Source organism: Labeo rohita, chromosome 21 (genome assembly GCF_022985175.1).
Source record: "Labeo rohita strain BAU-BD-2019 chromosome 21, IGBB_LRoh.1.0, whole genome shotgun sequence".
Lineage (NCBI taxonomy): Eukaryota > Metazoa > Chordata > Actinopteri > Cypriniformes > Cyprinidae > Labeo > Labeo rohita.
This window is the reverse complement of record NC_066889.1, coordinates 19,304,545-19,315,833: the sequence shown is the minus strand read 5'-3', so window position 1 is coordinate 19,315,833 and position 11,289 is coordinate 19,304,545.

The window sequence follows — 11,289 nt, the reverse complement described above, 5'->3', positions numbered from 1 at the left end:
AGTTATATCCATTGTTTCTGCATTCTGAGACTTGCATTCGATGATGACATGCACAAACCAGGATAAAGACAAGCGAGCTGATTCTGAGAGAAAAGCAAGCAATTTGGATGTTAAGAGAAAAGGGGAAGTCAATTAGAGCTATAGAAATAAAACTAAGGGCATGGAGAAATCAAGAGGTTGGAGACCACCGGAGACATCAGCAGCCAACTATGACCTGATCAGCTGAGAAAAACAACAGGAGCTGATGACAGGCAAATCATAAAAGCTGTGAAAATGAACCCTAAAATACATGTCTGTAAAATCACCAGCAAACTCCAGAAAGCTGGGGATGCTGGACTACTGTCCACAGGAGACGTTGACATAGAATTACTGAAGCTACACAGCAAGATTCAAATCTCTGAACAGCACCAAAATAGAAAGGCAAGATGAGAGTTTGCAAAAGCCAGTAGAGTTTTGGAACAGAGTTTTATGGACAGATGAGACAAAGATCATGGCTCTCTCAATTTTCATGATGACTTAATGTATGATGGCAGCAGCAGAATGAATTTGGAAGGGTACAAAACCATCTTGGCTACCAATTTTCAGGAGAATGCCACTAGACTCATCAGAAAGCGCTTTACATTGCATCATTGAACCCTGCCGGTTCAGTAGGAGTTTATCAGGTCAAAAAATGTAAAGTCAGAATACCCAAATCAATCTCCAGATTTAAATCTGACTGAACATGAATTTCACCAGCTGAAGAGGAGACTAAAGGCAGAAACACCCCAAAACAAGCAACAGTTGGAATTGGCTGCATTAAAGGTTGGGAAAAGCTTTTTAGAGGATGAAACCAAGAATCTGGTGATCTCTATGGGTCGCAGTCTCACTGCTCTGATTGCACACAAAGGATCTGCAACAAAAAATAGCTTTTAGTCTTTTACAAGTTAAACTAAAAGTGCTGTGCTTTTTATTTGGTAAAACATGTATGCGTTGAAACAGCTAAGAAACTCTGACATTCTGGAGTTTTTTTCATCAAAGTTGTATTGTTTTGGTTTAAGGACAACTTTGATGAAATGTTTTGATCCACTTCAAATGTTGACTTCTGTATATATACAGTGGGTACGGAAAGTATTCAGACCCCCTTAAATTTTTCACTCTTTGTTATATTGCAGCCATTTGCTAAAATCATTTAAGTTCATTTTTTTTCCTCATTAATGTACACACAGCACCCCATATTGACAGAAAAACACAGAATTGTTGACATTTTTGCAGATTTATTAAAAAAGAAAAACTGAAATATCACATGGTCCTAAGTATTCAGACCCTTTGCTCAGTATTTAGTAGAAGCACCCTTTTGATCTAATACAGCCATGAGTCTTTTTGGGAAAGATGCAACAAGTTTTTCACACCTGGATTTGGGGATCCTCTGCCATTCCTCCTTGCAGATCCTCTCCAGTTCTGTCAGGTTGGATGGTAAACGTTGGTGGACAGCCATTTTTAGGTCTCTCCAGAGATGTTCAATTGGGTTTAAGTCAGGGCTCTGGCTGGGCCATTCAAGAAGCCACTCCTTCGTTATTTTAGCTGTGTGCTTAGGGGGTCTTAAAAATTTAAGGGGGTCTGAATACTTTCCGTACCCACTGTATATATATATATATATATTTATATAATTACAAAATTTATAATAAAATGCAGTACATACTATTTTTAAAATAATTTATATATATATAATTTGATAAAAATCATGTATATACAAATTATGCTCATATATATTTAATATTATTAATATTAATATTAGTATTAATATAAATATTAATATAATATAATATGCAGAACCATTACATTTTTCAATTTTATATATATAAATATATATATATTAACTCTTTAACTGTCACTCCCACTTTTGAACACAGACATAAAAATGCACTATCCAGACTTTTTATAATTCAAAAACATGTTGTAATATGATTTTGATGTACATTTTCCATGGTAATGTCTGATTTTAAAAAGCCATTCAAAGGATGGATTTTGAGATTTTAATATACATTTAATTTCTAAAGCGAGATGGGGAAAAAGGCAATGAAGAAAGTCTTTTGTGACAAAGGTCAGAACTCATGTTATGATGCAGATTTTTTTAAGTGGCACTCTCGACATATATTAATCTATTACTTTTCCTACATAATTTCTAACACAAAAATATGGTAAAATATCTATTTAGGAGTTTTAGACCTTTCCAGTGTTGTAGAGTTTGTAATGATTAGATTAGGATTTATTTGTAATATGGTGAAGTAAACTTAGGCATCCCACAGGGGGGACGGTGACAGTTAAAGGGTTAAATATTTCTATAATTGGATAAAAAACAAATATATATAATTTTACAAAATGTATCCTGGTTTCCACAAAAATTAATTAATTAACATAAATAATAATTATTAAATAAAGCATGTTTGAATGGTTTCTGAAAGATCATGCGATACTGAATATTGGAGCAATGGATGCTGGAAATTTAGCTTTGACATCACAGGAATAAATACATTTTAAAATATATTGTTACAGAAAACGTTTTACGTTGTAGTAATGTTTCACAATATTACCATTTTTACTGTAATAATAAAAATGTTGTATTATATATTATTTCTAAAACATACATTTATACAGTTTAATTACATTCCTAAGAAGATTATATCCTCCCAAAAACCAACAAATAAATACATAAAATATGATGTCAAATATGCATATATGATAATGTATTTTAAATTATCATAAATACATTGTCAGCTATAAATACTCAAATTAAACAACTGTTTTTTTTTTTTTTGTTGTTGTTGTTGTTGTTTTCCTAGCCTGCAACTAGTAGCTTTTCCCCCTCAAATTAATGGCAATAATTGGGAAGGCTAATGGATAACTTTCTCTGAAAGCCTGCTCACTGCAGAACCAATGGTTGGAGCTTGACATCAAGCTCTGCCTCTCTGCACATAATGGGTGGAGCTTGAAAGTCCAGCCACACACTTACACTTACCCTAACCATAACCCTATCCGTATACATAATTAGCTTCTGCTCCACACATCTGGCTCTGCTGTGAGCACCACTGGACAATTTGGACAAAACTACAAAAGGTCCTCATATAGTGTAGTATGTGTGTGCGTGTGCACGAGAGAGAGAGAGACTACTGAACATATTTTTATCTGTGAGCACATGCCACTTTATGTGTGATTTCGCTTAAAAACTGTCTTAAGAAGGGCTTTTTTTTCCTGAATAACAGCAATTATCTCATGCACAGCTTGACATGACAGCCATCGCTGACAACAAAACCTTGGCTAATGTTCTGATATTCTTGGAGGATGTGAAGACTTTTCAACATCTCTCTTTTCTCTGGGATCAAAACACTTTTGAACTCAGACTTCTTCAAGATCTGCAAAAGCAGCGACAACAAACTAGACTCTTACATTTTCTGAAAGAAATGTGAGCGATGCTTGTCCATGCACAACTCGCAGCTAAAATGGTAAGGGGTTCTTGGTTGCAGCCAGAGTGTTGCTATGTGTTTGCTAAACGGCTCATTTGATCAGGCCAGAAGTTTTACATCAGTTCAGCTGCAGCATATACGCCTCTTCTATTAATCTAACAGCATGCTGTGGACTTGACATGCTAAACTGAAATGCAATACAACAGAAGAACTGTAGAGATGGTTTGCATGCAAGGTTTGACCCTCAGATTTGCCCTCAAGAGAACCTGAAAGTTTGGTGGTTCGGGGAGCATTAATATCGAATTAAGATTCTCTTTATTCTCCAGTCCTGGAGTTTCAGACAGTCTGAATCAGACTTGCTTGGCTCTACAACAAAAAAGAAAAGAAAAAAAAAAAAACGACTTCTGTCTGATTTAGAGTAAGACTGAAGGGTTGTGGAAGAAAAAAAAAATCTTTTGACTGAGGTATCTTGAAAACTGATTAATTCAGAGCTGCCAGTGCATATCTGAGTCACGGTCTCTCTCATTATTCGTATTCATAAAACAGTGTTACGCAGCATATTTTAAGGCGAGACATGGTGCACAGAATCATGCAGGTTTGATTGAGTGCATATGAAAAAAAAATCCTTCATCTGTAGACTTTGAATCACAAGTCACGCTCATCTGTGAAAACAATGAGACTGTCATTCTCAAAGGCCTTGATGTTAATTCACTTCTATATGGGAAACTACTGGGGCATGTTGTCACAAAAGGTCAACATGTGTTCAACGAACGGTACGCCGGAAATTTTCAATAGCTTTTTTGTAACTGAGACTTCAAGGTATCTGTCTATACATAAACTGACTTGAAAAATAAACCCACTGTGAGAACAATTCACTGCAGTGAAAGCGAGACTCCCCTATATTTATACAAGCTTTGATGTACATACATCCAAGCATTATTCTTGGTTACAGCTGCTTGCTTGTCATCTACACTTGTACAAAGCAGCAGGAAGAGACAGCAGGGAAGTTGACCCTCGCTATTTACCGCGGTATCTGCTCCCAAGCTGACAACCGGCGGCACTTTGAGGAGCACTGACACGGAAACAAATAAATGTTTTTATTTGAGAGCGCCTATCATGAGCGCTGCTTCTAACAGCGGGACAGGTTGACTTTGGCAGAGTAATGGACCTGCCAGCCTTTTCCCTCGTGTTCCTGATGGCAACCTCTTTTAACCCTTACCTACAAACTCCATTTCCCGAAAAGCCGCTTTCATTTAGACCCCAGCACTGACACGAGAGGCAGACAGCAAGAAATAAGAGTGCGTTTTGAGTCGAGTGCTAATGGTTTCAGTTTTTACGGCTCCTCAAAGTGAGCTCCTTTGTGTTGCCAGAAGACGGTGATGTGATTTATTGGCCAGCCCTGAGGTACGGTTATGGAGCAGAGTAACAGTGACACAGATAATCGGATTTGTTAGTGTGGTCCATTAAATACCGAGCCACCTTCTTCTGCCACAGGCCTCTGCGTATAGGTGCGCTAACAATTTATGTTGCTTCAAAATAATTGCTCTGCAGACAGTGTGTACTGGAGACTTATTTCTTGCTCTGATAATTCGATTGCGGATGCACAGTGTGTTCAAACAGTCCTCCCACACTCAATATAAATATGTATGGTCTCTAGGCATTGAATTGAGAAATCATTGATTTAACAGTCTGCCAGGGGCCATACCACCCTGGCAGGAGGGCTTTCCTCGTATTCCCTATGTGATCCGCCGTGCATGTAAACTTTTCATTAAGTTTGCTTGCATTTGCTATTTGTCAATGCATAGTAGGATGTTTTCTTTTCATGTCTGTTGTGTTCTGTTGCATTTCAGAGCAGCAAATTCAGCCCAACAGCATGATGACGAGTGAGATATAAAACTGAGAGCAAAACCAAAACAGTAGAAAAACAGCAGTGGAGTTTCATTCCTAAAAGAATCAGTGTTTTGAATGAATCAGTCAGGGTCAGAAATGAACTTGTCCATTAAGTGGGAACTGATTTCTAGGGGCAATTTTTATGTTTTTTTTTTTTTTTTTTTTTTTTTTGTCTTTAATGTCAAAATTTGTCTTAAATTTACCCAATTTTTTAATCAATATTTTAATGGTTGTCAATAACAATAGACCGTTTAAAATTGTATCTAAATTAGACATGTAAAAAACAAGCTCATAGGGCCGCAATATTATGACAAAAATTATTATTGTAGATTATTGCTCTTTATATTGTAATAATGATTATTAAAATCAGTATAGAAAACAATATAAAACATTTTTGTTTCATTTCATCACATTCTGGCTTCATAGACACACATGTTGCTCCCTGACGTTAGACAATTCTAGCACAAGGTATGCAAAAACTCGTTATAATCACTTAAGATACGAAATTATTCTTTTATTTACATCATATCTGCACTGTGTTATTTATGATGAGGGAATGTGTGAGAGTGTGCAATCAACAACAGCTCTGGTGTTTTCAGCGCTGACTAATCTAAGCGCCTCTGAGTGGCCAATGCGTTCCTAAGTTCAACAGAAACACGTTTGATTGGCTATAAGTCTCAACTCTACACGAAACAGCATGTAAAAGCAATCTGATGCAGTGTGAGCAAATCTAAATGTAATTCCGCAAACTGACATTTTTTTAATTCATTTTCACATTTCATTTTAACTGCGACAGCCATAAGCTATAGTATGTTTAATTGTGCAGGGGAATTTTTTGCCCTTTTGTCTTGAATTCATGGGGCGTACTGGTTCATTTTGGTGGCATTTTGCCACAAGCCCTCGTTAATTTCAGACCTTGGAATCAGTTCAATGATTGAATGGTTCGATGACTCACTCATAAAGATATTAAACTTAGGGTGCTTCTCAAATGCATATCTAGACTGTCACGTAAGAACGTCTCAACTTAAAGGATCCTTGGTAGCCAGGCTTTGTTTCGTGGCCTTCTTTTGACCTGTATTGAGGGATGCACATTAGATGTATTATTTGCATCCTTCAATCACCTAGCCTTTTGACTTTACCAAAAATTAATTGTCACTGAGGTTGTTCAATTTTATTACGTCATACAAGACAACACTAGGATGCAGCCTTCCATTTAAGAAGCACCCTTATTTAGTTCCTGAACGAATCAGTGTTTTGAATGAATCGTTGAACGAATTATTCAAATGACTCACTCATATAGAGAATCACTTTTTGCCACCTGCTGATTCAACAATGTAATGTGCATAAAAATGTTTCTAAGAATAGACTAATGTCTGGAATGCCCCTCGGCCAATCAAATTCAAAGACTAGAACTCGAAATATGAAACCAATATTATTTTAAAGAAAGACAAGCACATTTTTCGAGCAAAATATTTCATAGCAAGACATTTGTTGGATGGGATTAAATGATAAAACTTACAGACCAAAATGAAGAGAATATTTGGACTGGTCTTAATGCGCTTATGCAAAAAACAACAAAAAAAATGAACTGACATTAAGATTGTTCAATTTTATCATGTCATGCGAGTCCACATTAGAACGCAGCCTTCCTTTTGAGAAGCACTCTTATTTCGTTTCTAAGTGAAACAGCGATTTGAATGAATCGGTTGAACGAATGATTCAAATGACTCACTCACAGTCACTGTTCGCCACCTACTCCTTTAATGATTTAACCTGCAGAACCGTTATGGACTACTAATACACTCACATCTGGAATACCCCTCAGCCAATTAAATTCAAGGACTAGAACTCAGAATATGAAACCAAAAAAAAAAAAAAAAAAAAAAAAAGACAAGGACATTTTTCAAGCAAAATATTTCATAGTAAAGCATCTGTTGGATGGGGTTAAATGATAAAACAGTATATTTGCAGTTTAAAATGAAAAGAATATTTGGATTAGCCTTAATGACACTGAGGTTGTTCAATTTAACAACACTAGGATGCAGCTTTCCATTTGAGATGCACCATTATTTCGTTCGGAATTGAATCAGCGTTTTGAATGAATCGGTTGAATGAATGATTCATAAAGACAGTCACTTTCACCACCTGCTGGTCTTAGCGATGTAACCTGCAGAGAAGTTATAGACCACTAATACACTAATGTCTGGAATAGCCCTCAGCCAATGAAATTCAAGGACTAAAAAAGACAAGCACACTTTTCAAAGAATATATCTTATAGCAAGACATTTCTTGGCTTGGATTGAATTATAAAACAGTACATTTACAGACCAAAAAGAAGAGAATATTTGGACTTGTCGTAATGCACATATGCAATAAAATGAGCTGAGTTTGTTTAACTGAGGTTGTTCAATTTGATTATGTCATGTAAGCCAACAGTACGAAGCAGCCTTCCATTTAAAAAAATGCATAAATCAGCATTTCGAATGAATCTGTTGAATGAATGATTCAAATGACTCACTCATAAAGACAGCCACTTATCCCCACCTGCTGATTTAACAATGTACAGAAAAAAAAGTTATGGAACACTAACACACTAACGTCTGGAAGGCCTCTCACCTAATCAAATTCAAAGACAAGCACTCAAAATATGAAACCAATACGATTTTAAAGAAAGACAAGCACATTTTCTAAGCAAAATATTTCAAGACATTTGTTGGTTGAGATTGAATTATAAAACAGTATATTTACAGACCAAAATAAAGAGAATATTTGTCCTCGTCTTAAAGCACTTATGAAAATCATATTTAAGAGTGGCTTAAGTGTACAAACACTTCTCTGGGCCTCTGCTTGTTGGTGTCTAAGCAGATAATGCAGCTTAATGACAGAAATTGTACTACTGCATGGCTGTGATTATCACATAATCCTTTTTCAGCATTCACACAATATCAAGCAAACGTCTTCGCGACATCCATATGAAGGAAATGCATTGTTAAAGCAACGCACTGGAACAACCATCCGGAAAAAAAACAACCATGATAAAAGCCATGTTCAATCTTCTCTGTAAGATCTCGCTGACAGAGATGGCTGCAGCTTTGGTTCAGCTTTAATAGTCAAATGGAGCAACATTCGGTGTGTAGACTCTCTCGTCTCCTGTATGCTTTACTTCTATCAGCTCCTTTACTATGGTCTGTCACGCTGTTACTAGAAGTCGAACAGTGAGAAGCTCCTCTTTGAACAGCAGATAAAAGCAGGCCAGAGACAGTTTGTTGTTATACACGTTAGACACGGAAAAACATCCAAAATATATAGAGCATGCGCTGCTGCGGCAGTTCTCGTAAAAGCCGACGTTGATGTCACAGTCCCAACGTAAGTGATAGCTCATAAATCGGCATTGACGGACATTTATGATGAGTCTCGAAAGGTTTATTGTATAGAACTGAGCAAGTGGGAAATGAAGGCTATACCATGTATTTTACATTGCTGTGTTCATATTTAGACAGCCTATAAATTTGTTTGCATGTCGGAAGCTTTGGCCGTCCGTCTTCATCTGCTGTGAGAGCAGTGCTGGCATTATACTGACAACTCTGTTGACATTTACAGCAACGCCAACGTTGTTAACTAGCAGAAGGCAAGATTACAGCAAGATGCTCTTCGCAAAAACTCAGCTAATGGGAGGTTGAGAGGTCTTGTTATTTTCCCTTTGTTTTATAAATCTAGAGAGCTCGAGAACGAAAAGAAAGAAACTTTTCATGCAGATAATAACCAGCCTATGACATTAGCCGTATTAATATAAACTCCTGACAGACACCAGCTAATGTCATGATTTAATTTAGAGTGTTCTCGCGTAATTCCTCCGAGACGCCGAGAACAGAGACCCAAATACCAAAATATCAGCTGAGATAAAAGGAAAAAACAGACCCAATTCCAGAAGCATCCCTCTGAGGGTTAAGTGTGCAGCCTCTCAATTTGGATCTCAAAAAGACTTGTCCCGCCGGGAACGATATTACGCGCGCGTGTGTGATTTCCACTAATGAACTTGTATTGTTTCAGTCGCCACCTTGGATAAAGTTGTGCGCCTTTGGAAAATCATTCACGGCTCTTTGTTGTGTTGACATGGTCGTCCTTTAATTTGTTTACGTTCTAGTTATCATAATGAAAGATAAATTAACAGGACTTGTCGGGAAATACCAATAAGCTATGAAGCATTCTCTGGAAATACACGTGTCAAAAATGTCTCCAAGTGGCAGGAGATGGATGGGGGCGGAGCCATGCTTCTTTATCACATGTGATTTAGAAGGTGTTAATTGTCAGATCACTGTCAGTTAAATGAATACACTCATTTAGCACGAAGGGTTGCATGGTAATGTCACATTAACATGGAGTAAAGCCTCACCGCGCTGATCATTAATTAGTCTGGCCTGTCTCAGAGGGGAGGGAGCAGCACCATCCAGCATTGGGATCCTGCCTGTATAGTTTACCACTAATGAGCCTTTAATGTGCAGGACCGAAGAAATGGACTATATCTCACAACCAGAGCTATTGTGTCTGCAATAACCTTTGAATTACATGGTGCTCAGATGCCGCAACAACACACTTCTCGTTAAAGCCTGTTGTTTACTGCAGTGCAATGGGGTAAAATTACAGTCTGCTCTGAGAACATTTATTATATGCAGCGAGGTTGAGTACTTGCACACTTATAGTATAGTTCAGCAGTTTCAAACACATAACCTTTATTTGGAGACTTGGGTCATGCGCCTGTCAAGGAGAATGACCATCAAAATCCATTCCCTGTTCCCTTTGAGGCAACTGGGGTTAGAATTCAGCGCCATCAACTGGTAAAAAGTGGAAAAGCAGGATGTGATGCTTTATTTATTATGCAAATAGAAAACCCAGTGATGTAATGCATAAATTAAAAAATGGTATTCATGTCATTTACGGCAATAGGCAGTGCTTTTTAGCTCACAAAAACAGACTGCAGTTAAATAAAATGAAACTAAATTCTTAGACGCTTTGCACTGAAAAAATAGTTTAAAATGCTACATAAACGGGAATGTACAAGTATGTATTCCAAGTCAACACCACACAGTCTTGAACATTGGATGAACCTCCTCATGAACAATTATTCTTCTGTGATCTTCAACATGTTTCTATTTCATAAAATACAAGACAAGCAGGGAACATCGGAGAGAATTAATTAGTGCAATTTATATTATACTTAGACTTAATACAGTCCTACAGTGCTTTGCAAAAGTATTCATACCCCTTAATTTTTTTCCCATTTTATGTTGCTGCCTTATGTTAAACTGTGTTAAATGACTTTTTCCCCCACATCAATCTACACTCCATGCACCATAATGACAAAGCAAAGACTACCATCTATTAAAAATAAAAAAACTGAAATAAGTACATTGCATAAGTATTCATACCCTTAACTCAGTACTTAGCTGAAGCATCTTTACAGCCTCAAGTCTTTTTGAGCATGATGCAACAAGATCTGCACATCAACATTTGACAATTATCTGCCTCACCTCTCAAGCTCTGTCAGCTTGGATGGGGTCTGGCAGACATTTTCAGGTCTGTATAGAAATGCTTGATTGGGTTTAAGCCCAGGCTCTGGCTGGGCCACTCAAAAACATTCACAGAGTTGTCTGCATGTCACTCTCGCTGCGTGCTTATTGTCATTATGTTGCCTGGTTTCCTTCAAACATGATACTTGGAATTGAGGTTCATCAGACCACAGAATCTTGTTCATCACAGTCTGAGGGTCATTTAGATGTTTTTGCAAATTCCAAGCGTGTTTTCATGTCTTTACTGAGGAGAGAACTCAGTAAATCTTGCCATACCACCATAAAGCCCAGATCAGTGGAGTGTTGCAGTGATGTTTGTCCTTCTGTAAGTTTCTCCCATCTGCATATATGATCATGGAGTTCAACTAGAGTGACCATCAGCTTCTTGGGCA